Genomic DNA, 11,099 nt, shown 5'->3' with positions numbered 1-11,099 from the left:
ATACATACGATGTGTCTTTGCCTCCAATAAGGATCTCTCTCTCTCTCTCTCTCTCTCTCTCTCTCTCTGTGTGTGTGTGTGTGTCTCTCTCTCTCGTTTCTTGACAATGATTACAAAAAGGCGGCCTTGTAAAGAGCAATTGAATACATCATAAATACCATGATTGTGCGAATCACCAATCAAGTGGGCTATAGTTCCAAACCTTATAAGTAGCTCACTAAAAGAAAGTGTTGAAATCCCATGACTACATGAAAGCATCTTTCCTTCTCCTCATCCTCTCAAATCTACCCTACAAACTCTCACATATCCTATAACGAAGACTATGGATGATCTCTATCCAAATTGTCAAAAGAGTTTGTGTAGTGAAAACATCGATTATGGCTAAACCTCACAGTCCAAATGTACTGACAATGATACTAGCAATCAACTCCCATGTATAATAGTGTCCTTGAGTCTATTGTACTCGCAAGAATTTGGAGTGGGGATCCTACACAAATGATGGCCAATGATGAGAAATGAGTGGCTCCCATGAGAATACTCATATCCACATAATGGGCCTATATCTATTACTTGGGTTGTTTCCCCCCAAGTCACAGCCAAGGTCTCTATTATGCCATGAAAGACCACCTTACAAGCTCTCCTCCACACATCTTAAGCTCTAGGATAGTCCCATAAACAATGTCTCAATGTCTCCCCTAAGATACCACATCTTGCAAATGCCACAAGGGCCTTGCCCAACTATTAAACTCCTATGAGCTACTAAGCATGAGATGAGAAAAATCCTCCTAGACCTAAAGTTGGCATATAAGGTCCTCTAAAATTTTGACAAAAAAGTGGTTTGAAACATGTATGTGCCAACAAGGAGTGGCCGATAAATGTGCTCTAATCCTACTTGTTCAATCCTCCTCCCTAGCTAACCATTTCTAAGTCCTCTTTAGATAGCTTGTATTGTGATGTGTATGTAAGAAACTCTTTCAAATGGTAGAATGCCCTAATGTAGTATGAAGGTAGAGTGAATTTATGTTGGTCATTATCAAAGTTCATTTGAGAATATATGATCAAGAGCATTGTGATGATAATGATGAAGTGGAAAAATTCATTTCACATTTCCTATTTTCAAGTTCCAACAGCACATGTGCTGCTGGTGATTATCAAAGTTAATTTGAGAATATATGATCAAGAGCATTGGGATGATAATGATGAAGTGGAAAAATTCATTTCACATTTCCTATTTTCAAGTTCCAACAGCACATGTGCTACTAAGGTGAGCAATGGAATGCTTGACTTATCTAATAGAGCTATAATTAATTTTTGTTTGTTGTTGTCAATTGGGATGTACTATCAGTAAGGAAGGGATATCACACAACATCAATGGCTTCTAGGACTCATGCCTAAAGTTCAAGTGTTGCAAAGTGAGATCTTGTAATTTCAATGCATGACAAGTAGAATGATGTGCACGCGTGCATATTTGTTGTTGTTGCTTCCCTCTTGCTGGCTATGATCATGATTTCTATGATGATCATAAAGAGATTGAGAACGTGTTCAATTTCTTTATTTTGAACTTGAGAAACACGTGAAGTGATAGAGCTAGCAATGCCCTTCTAAGTCATTATTTTCACTGTAGCAAAAGGCTACTTATCATCTATATGTATTATTAGTTGCTACAATCTTATATAAATGGCAAATGGCTCTAGCAAGATGTAAATATCTTCATAAATAACATGGCAAGAACGCAAGTAGCATAAGTAAAACTATGTGCCATTATTGTTTCTTATTCCTTAATATAATGCATTGTTAATTAGTAATGGATGATGCAATACTTTAATAACCAAACTTGTAGAGATGATGTGGGAAATGCAATGATTGGAAGGAGAATAATCTTGCTATGTTTAAGTTGTGGAAGCATTTGACTCCTTCAATAAATACAATTTTGTTTCTTTAAGTTTTTCTTACAATGTATATGGACTAACAATATATCTTATAAATGTGTGCATTAGTTTAAGGTTGTGATTTGCCTAACATTTGATATCATGTTTGTTTGATCTACTAATGAATTAATAAAATAATAGCATACATGTAAGATTTCATATTGTCTTTCCATGTGGTAATGATTTAAGAAGTAGTGGATGTTAATGAAAAATATAAGCTTTAGGCTCTAGAAGTAAAATTTAAAAGGATCAAGACTAGATTTGAAATTTAAAGGATCAAGATTAGATTTGAATGATGTTTGAGAAAATTAGGATGGTTGATAAGAAGAAAAATGGAATATTTTGCAAAAGTTGCAATCAAGCTCTATGACACTTAAGAAGAAGTAGTCTAGAGTCATATACTTCTTAAACAAGCTATTTCTTTATACACCCATACATAATGGCCACATATTAGGTTAGATAGTTTTTAAAAATGATCTCTTATAGAGGTTGATAAGGCTATGCATTGTTGGTGAACACCATAAATTGTATCAAGGCTTACATTTAGTTTTAATAGTAATTATTGATTATGGATACAATGAAATGCTGATACTTTTCTAGACTTTTAGTAGATGTGATAAGTTTTTGGTCATGCACATCTAGGATGGTGTTCAATGAGTCTTTGATGGCTTGCTATGAGATCTAACACTTTCAAGGATATATGAGTGGTCTCCTGGAGTAAGAATCTTCCTTGTATATATTGAAAAAATGTTAAGTCTACTCTCATTAAACCACAATTATTTTTTGAAGACTTTTCTTCTAGGGATGATGACACATATAATCACATTCATTTTTTGGTAGACAACTTAGAGTAGGCAAAAGGGACTCGACTTAGAGTGGCATCAAGCGACTAGAAAATCCTAATAAATTTGGAAGAGTACTTGCTTCCAATTGCAACAATTCGTTATGAGCACATGGTACCACTAATAGTGACAAAATTTCATGTTGTATGAGTTTAATTGGATAGTTTTATACACTTGCAAAGAACACAAATCACAAATACCAATGTAGCAAATATTAAACTTGTCTCCACTGTCACTTGTGCAATTCACTTCAAGGTTTTTAGGAAATTATATTATGAAATCCTATTACGGACCATAAGAGTCAAACTCTTCATGCATAGTATTAACTTCGAAACTACACACCAATAATTATTATTTCCCAATGTAGAATGTATTGATATCTATCATTGCACAACTTGATGTTTCATGTTGTATTGTCTACTCTTCATCTTTTTATGTTAGTGAAATTGTTGTTCTTAAGAAGACCGATACAATTTTCAATGGTGAAAGTGAAGAAATGTAGTTGAATTAGATGGCATGGAAATCAAAAGCAAGTCCATCAATTTAAGATTTTCATTTGGCCATTCTTGAAAGTATATCTAGCATAATGATCACTTAGTGAAGGCATCATGATAGGGGCATAAACCAATTGATGTAGACATTGAATTGCTTCATTGGGGTGGCCAACTTAACTCTAGGTACACCTAATTGGATCCCAAGAGGCTTCAAATCAAGCAAACTTTAAATAACCTTAGTCTATGAAGCATAGTAGTGTGTTTGTTCTATCTAGCTTATTATGATAGCATATGACCATGGTCTAGGTAAGGAAACTTTGACATATGACACAACATTTTGCAGTTAATTACACTACTCTTAGCCATCATTTTCTTAACTAATTATTCAAGTAAAATGACACTACAAGATACAGGCCTTATATCGACGTTTAAAGCGATGCAAATGTTCATTAAAAAAAAATTGCCCTTGTCATCGCTAACTGCGTCGGTATCAGCGTCTCTGTAAAACCATCGCTATTTGCATTACAATTTTGTTGATTTGCAATACAAATAGCGACGGTTACAAAGAAAAAAAATTTGTGGCAGGTCAACACACCATGTGCTTTGTTTATATTCTACAAATGAATTACATGTTAGGTATACAATGGTCATCAAGATGAGCACAAAATGTACTTGAATCCACAAGACTGATACATAGAATAAGTACAAGATCGATGATGAAGACTCATGGAATTATGGCAAGATACAAAGGATGATAAGTGCATAGTACATAGAAGATGCCTACATAAATCACAGGACAAAAAAAGAAGAGGATGTGCACTCTATGAACCCAAGTGTGAGCTATAGATCCTCACCATCTGAAAGCTCATCCCAGACGCAAAGGAGCATCAAACAGACTCTGCAAAATGAACAACTACACATCAATCCACCATATAGAATGCATTTTTTAAAAAATGGTAACTACGGACAAGAAAGATGATTGACTTACTGGGTTGCCACGTGCATACAGTCTATCGATCAATACAGTGAGACTGTGTCTCTCTATATATCGAGTCTCTAGGCCGGTGGGATCGCTGTTTGTAATGGAGTGTTGCAAATAAAATAGAATACAACTGTTAGAAATACGATTGTCAGTACAAGTGATATTGCAAATAAGAAAGCGAGAAGAACAAAGAAAAAATTTACAAAGTCCTCCAGATAAGTCCTGTGGCCACCACTCCCCAGATTATGCACGAACCTTACTTCCAATTGTGCACTCGCTGCCTCTCGTTAGTGTTGCCAACATCCTAGAGAATATGTAGCCTTCTCCCTAAGTCTACCAGTCATCTATGTCTAGCCACTCGGGCTTTGAGGCGCCACTCTTGAGTGCCTTGCGTGCATTCGATCATCTATGTGATATGTACGCACACACACTCCATCATGCACCCAGTGGAAAACCTCTATGTCGCAGTATAGGTACCGGAAACTCCTCGTGCAAGGATGCTACTATATAGTCCTTGCTCCCCTCGGGTATGTTCTTCCAATGGTCCAAGACATTGTGCTGAAAAACTTGTTGACACAACTCTCTCATGCGAGACATCACCCTCCTCCCCTCATCATTCATGATCACAACACATATCCTGTCATCTACGAGGTATCCATACTCCTCTAGGGTATATCTAAGGTATGTCCTCTCCCACTTATGACCACACTCCTGGGCATGACCAAGAGACCCCTGTACAACTCGTGTATCCAGGGGGTAGTATCTCTCAGAGTAGCACCCATAAGGGTGCCATCTACGAACGACTGAGTAAAAGCTAGAGTCATTGGAGTAGATGTCCCTATAGGTACGACCAATCCTACATGTGACACGCCTCCACTAGAATGATGAGATGGAGACACTACTTTAGTGCCTCCATAACACCTATCTGAGCTACCCTCTCTAGAATCTATATGAGAGCAAGGAGTAGCATCCCTATCCCGAGTCGACTGTGGGCTCATTGTTGGGGGTAAAGATGCCTTTGCCTAGCCGCCCGTGTATTACTACAGTGACAATACCCGCCACTGCACACTGCAGGTGGCGGGCGCCTGTCATAATCACTTATTCTTTATTCTTTTAGTGACACTTTGAATAAAGGAAGGCCCAACCACATATTGTGGTTGTTCGAGTTCCCACTTTTGAGTCTCTCACTCTCTTGGCTCTTGCTCTCCATCCGACATAGCTCTCACCGTCAAGCTTCTTCCTCCTGGTCTACTTCCCTTTCAGCTGGTGTCAGAGCAAAGGCATTGGAGCTTGCTTGGCATTCTCTTCAGCCCGGATTTGAAGAGCTTCAATGGCAGCCATGGCACCTTCATTTGCAGGTATGTTTTGATCTCCCGCCTCCTCCCCAAGCTTCCGAACCTTCATCAGCTTCTTCCTGGGCTACATTGGAGCCCCCTCGACATTGCCAAGTGCCCCCAAGGCCTATTGAAGACCCCCCAGCCCCCAAGAACAACCAGTGCGATTTTCGGTGCATTTTTAGAGGGCTGGGCTGACTTGCTCCTGGCATTTTCCTGCTTCTCCTCGGCTTCCCGACACTCTTGGCAACCTTCCCGAGCATTGCTCAACTCCCGGTGAACGATTTAAGTGCTTTCCCCTTCAGCCCTTTGATATATACACAGTCCCAGGATTGTCAAAACAGGGCAGCACTTGAGATTTACTGTTTGATGCTTCCTGGCATTGTCCGTTTGATGCCTATTGATGCCCGGTGATACTCGGATATTATGGGATGCTATGTCTAAGCTTTGGGACTGATTTGGAGCATATTTGAGTACCGTTTGAGCTTCATTTAATAGTAAATTGCTTTCTATAATACAGTCGGCTGAAGCTCATTTACTTGGTGTATGCATTGGTTCATGGATACGAGGTGCTTACTAAAGGTTTGAATGATCATATTGATGTTTTTGGAGGTTGTCAAATGCTTCTTCTTGGTTTCGAAATGCTTTTGAGTTTGGAATGGGCTCCGCCTTGGTCATTGTCACTAGCATTTGGCTTCAATTGGCATGCTTTGGACCGGTTTATGCCTATTGTCACTGCTTGACATTTAGGCCTCTTGCATTTATGCTTTGGTCAGATATGGATGCCACTTGGTTTACCCATGCTTGACAGTGACTTGGAGCTTCATCTTTAGATATATTTGAGCATTTTAGATCTATTGGGCATTACATTTGGTTGTCAGTTACATGCTCTTTGAATGCTTTCAAGCTTATGCTTTACGGGTCTGAGATCGCTTGGGATTTATGCTCTGGTTGTACCCTACTGGGATTTGGCATGTTTGATGATATGTATTTGATGTATTAGAGTGTTGCTTGCTCTCTTTGCATCTAACTTCACTTCCAGTGGGAGCCTCTTGGTATATTTGAATGTACACATAGTCTTATTTACAGATGAGCTTGAGGTTGTGGGACAATTATATGCATTTGCTCTCTTGAGAGCTTTATGTCTGTAGTTTGTCTATAGTGGCCTGATTTGATATGCCTATTGGGACATGCACCTATCTTTGACATAGGTTTGTCAGTTTTCTATGCATCTTGGATGGTTATGTATCGAGCTTCTTGCTCTATCAGTTGTGCTTGTGCTTGGTCTCTTCTCTTACCCCAAGACCCATTACATGCATGACTTCTAGACCTATGATATGTCTCTTGCCTGACAAGTGATTGGTTTGAAAAATCTTTGTACCTTCTTGCCCCTGGAAACTCACAGTTGGATGTATCTTGCTACTTAGCAGTTGCAGTGACATGTATCAGTGATTGCTTCATTTTGGGATAGTTTTACATGCTGCTGTCATTTATTACAGCAAGCTGAAATCTGCAGATTTTGAGCACTTCTATGAGGATAATGCTTACTATTTGATGTTATCTTGGTCATATTTGATGGACATGTGCTTCTCTTAGTGAAATCCACCCTTTTAGTTAGTTTTAGTAGTGGTTTTAGTGTATTTTCTGCTAATTACAGCAACCTATAATTTTGTATTTTTTGCTTTGATTTGGGACAGTATGGCTGGTCATCTGAAAGATACAGCTCTCTTTAACATTGCCAAGTTGGATGGTACCAACTATGGGTATTGAAAGTCCCAAATATGGTAGGTTTTGGTGTAGAAGTTGCAGATTAAACCCTTACATTTCAAAGGTGTTAAATCTGAGGATATGGATGATGATGTTTGGATGGAAGTTGATGAGCTATGCAAGTCTACCATTATTTTATCACTCTCAGAAGAGGTCCGTCATAATGTTGTTGAAGACGAGAATCAGAGTGCATGGGATTTGTCTGTGGGTTCTATTCTCCATGTATCCCTTTGGCATGCTCGTTTGGGGCATATGTCTCTTAAAGGAATAAAAATGCTCCATGCTTTGTAGTATCTTCTGCCTTTTGACTCTTCACATTTTGATTCTTATGATCATTGTTTGTATGGCAGGCAGACTAGAAATACGCATAAAAAGCCTGGTAAGAAACGCATGGGTGAGCCCTTAGCTCTTGTGCACTTAGATGTATGTGGGCCCATGCTCTGTCAGTCACTTATTAGTGGGGCAAACTACTTTGTTACTCTCATAGATGATTACTCGCGTAAGGTTTGGGCTAATCTCATAAAGAGAAAATTCGATGTCTTAGACACATTTCAACATTGGCTTGCATTGGTAGAGAACCAGTCTGGGAAAAGGCTCAAATGCCTAAGGTCAGATAATGGGGGTGATTATGTATCACATGCTTTTGAGCAGTTTTGTGATGAGCGAGGTATTAAGCATCAGTTGACCACCCCTTACACCCCACCCCAGAATGGTATGGCTGAACGCATGAATAGAATCATTCAGGAAAGGGTACATAGCATGCTTAGCCAGGCTGGCTTACCACAACACTTTTGGGCTAAGGCAGTTACTACTGCAGTGCATCTCATTAATAGGTCGCCTAGCAGTGGCATTGACTTTCAGGTTGCAGAGGAGGTATGGGCAAGCAAGCCCCCCTCTTATGATCATTTGCGTGTCTTTGGATGTGAGGCATTTTGCCATGTGCCCAAGGACAAATGCAATCTGGATCTTAAAAGTGTCAAATGCATTTTTATTGGCTATGGAGATGGAGGAGAGATGGGTTACCGTCTATGGGATCCGCAGGTGCAGAAAGTGATCCGCAGCCATGATGTCATCTTTCATGAGGACAAAATGCATATGCAGCTTGAGAAAGTAGTTGAGGTACGCAGAGTCATCTTTCAAGAGGAGCCACCTACTCCTGTTCAACTTGCTACACAGCTAGCTAGACAGCATGCAACATCACCTGATGCTCATGGCCCAGAAGCTAGATATGTTGATGTTAGACAGGATGTCAATCAGGCAGTAGAGCTTGGGTTGAGGCATTCTACTAGAGATAGATGACCTCCTGACTATTTTGTGCCCTCTATGGATTATGTACTGGTTGCAAATACAGGAGAGCCTCTCACTTATGATGAGGCTATGTGCAGGGGTGATTGTCACTCTTGGGAGAGAGCTACGTAGCTTGAACTTGACTCATTGCATAAGAATCAAACTTGGGATTTGGTTTCCTTGCCTTGGGGTAAGAAGGCTTTGCCATGCAAGTGGGTGTACAAGTTGAAAAGCACCCCTGGGTGGAAACCCCAAGCCGGCATACAAGGCTCGATTGGTTGCTAAGGGTTTTAAGCAGGAGTATGGTGTTGATTTTGATGAAGTCTTTTCTCCTGTGGTCAAGATGGCCACCCTACGCTTAGTCTTGGCCTTGGTTGCATAGCTTGACCTTGACTTGTACCAGATGGATGTCAAGACAACTTTTCTACATGGAGACTTGCATGATGAGATTTACATGGAGTAGCCTAAGGGCTTTGCAGACCCTGGCAGGGAACACCTAGTGTGCAAGCTAAAGAAGAGTCTCTATGGCTTGAAGCAGGCACCTAGGGAATGGTACCATAATTTTGATGCATTCATGCAGTCACAGGGTTATAGTTGCAGTGCTATGGATCCATGCTTGTACACGAAGAAAGCCCGTGACGGTTCTTTATTGATTTTGGTACTCTATGTGGATGACATGCTTTTAGCAAGGATAGATCATGAGGAGCTAGATGCTCTTAAGGCTCAGCTCAAGAAGAGCTTTGAGATGAAAGATCTAGGATAGGCCTCTCATATACTTGGTATGCACATTACGCATGATAGATCTCATGGACTACTCTATCTGTCATAGAGGAAGTACATTCATAAAGTCCTTGAGTGCTTCCGCATGCAAGATGTTAAGCCTATTGGCTGTCCATTACCTTCTCATGTGAAGGTTTCACAGGCCGATTGTTCGCACACAGATGAGCAGAGGGCCGAGATGGCCAAGATTCCCTATGCATCAGTCGTGGGCAGTCTTATGTATGCCATAATAGCCACCCATCCAGATATTGCTTTTGTAGTTGGGGTTGTGGCACGTTATATGGCTACACCTAGCAAGAAACATTGGGATGCCGTGAAGGGTATCATGAGGTACCTGAAGGGCACAGTAGATATGTGTCTTTGTCATGGCAGCTACGATACAGGAGTCGTGGGGTACACTGACTCTGATTATGCAGGACATGCAAATAGTAGGAAGTCCACTTCTGGCTATGTGTTCACTTATGCTGGAGGGGCTATCTCCTGGATGTCTAGGGCGCAGAAGTGTATGGCCCTTTCTACTACAAAGGCCGAGTATATTGCAGCCACAGAGGCTTGCAAGGAGGCTATCTGGTTAGGCGTGGTTAGGCGTTTGATTACTGACCTTGGTATGACAGATGCTATGCCTACACTGCATTCGAATTCTATGAGTGCCATTCAATTAGCCAAGAATCCGGTCTTCCATGCAATGACAAAACATATTGAGGTGAGGTATTACTTCATTCACGAGGTCGTTGAGGATAGGTCTGTTGACCTTGCCAAGATTTCAATTGAGCAAAATCCTACAGACTTGCTCACGAAGAGCCTCACTATCGAGTGCTTTGCCTTCCTCAGGAGATTGATGGGCATTGGATGAGATTACGTCTTTTTCCTCATCCTATTGTACATGTATACATGTTGTACTGTCTTTTCTTTTTTCTCTCTCACTGGGGCAAGTTTTCCTTTAAGTGGGAGGTTGTTGGAGATAAAGGCGTCTTTGCCTAGCTGCCTGTGTATTACTACACTGATAGTATCCACCACTGCACATTGCAGGTGGCGGACGCCTGTCACAGTCACTTATTATTTATTCTTTTAGTGACAGTTTGAATAAAGGAAGGCCCGGCCACACATTGTGGTTGTTGGAGTTTCCACTTTTGAGTCTCTTACTCTCTTGGCTCTTGCTCTCCATCTGCCATAACTCTCATAGCGTCCACATCTTTGCAGCACCCCCCAGAACTACTCCCTCCATCTGGGCCCAGTCTGGAGCATCGACCTCGTCTATTAGAAATCGAAGCATCAGAGCATGTTGAAGTAGATCTAACGAAATGGCCCGATGGTGTCCAAGACAGCTCCTGGTCCGCCATATCTCTAAATCGGGCCATCTAATCGGGAGACATACGCGTGAATATCTCCTACAACTCCTCATCGCTCATCTCTCAACTCATCCTACTCTTCAAATATCATCGAAGGTAACCTGCACATACAGAAAATGATGTTAGCATAATCAATATAAAGATTCAGGTAAAGCATGGTAATATAACTCTGAAAAAAATGATTTTACTTAAAATGAATATTCTAGAGTACCCTTATAAGTGATTCATCAACGAATTGAGTAGGCGGATGCTGCAAGTATGACGTAGCCTATGGTCCATGTCAATCTCTTGGCACAACTCTGTGTACACTGGAAGTTCTATAGATAAGTCACCACA

The sequence above is a fragment of the Lygodium microphyllum genome, chromosome 1, assembly GCF_053477565.2.
Source record: "Lygodium microphyllum isolate KBCC chromosome 1, Lygodium_microphyllum_v1.1.10, whole genome shotgun sequence".
Classification (NCBI taxonomy): Eukaryota; Viridiplantae; Streptophyta; class Polypodiopsida; order Schizaeales; family Lygodiaceae; genus Lygodium; species Lygodium microphyllum.
This window is presented reverse-complemented; position numbering follows the sequence as displayed.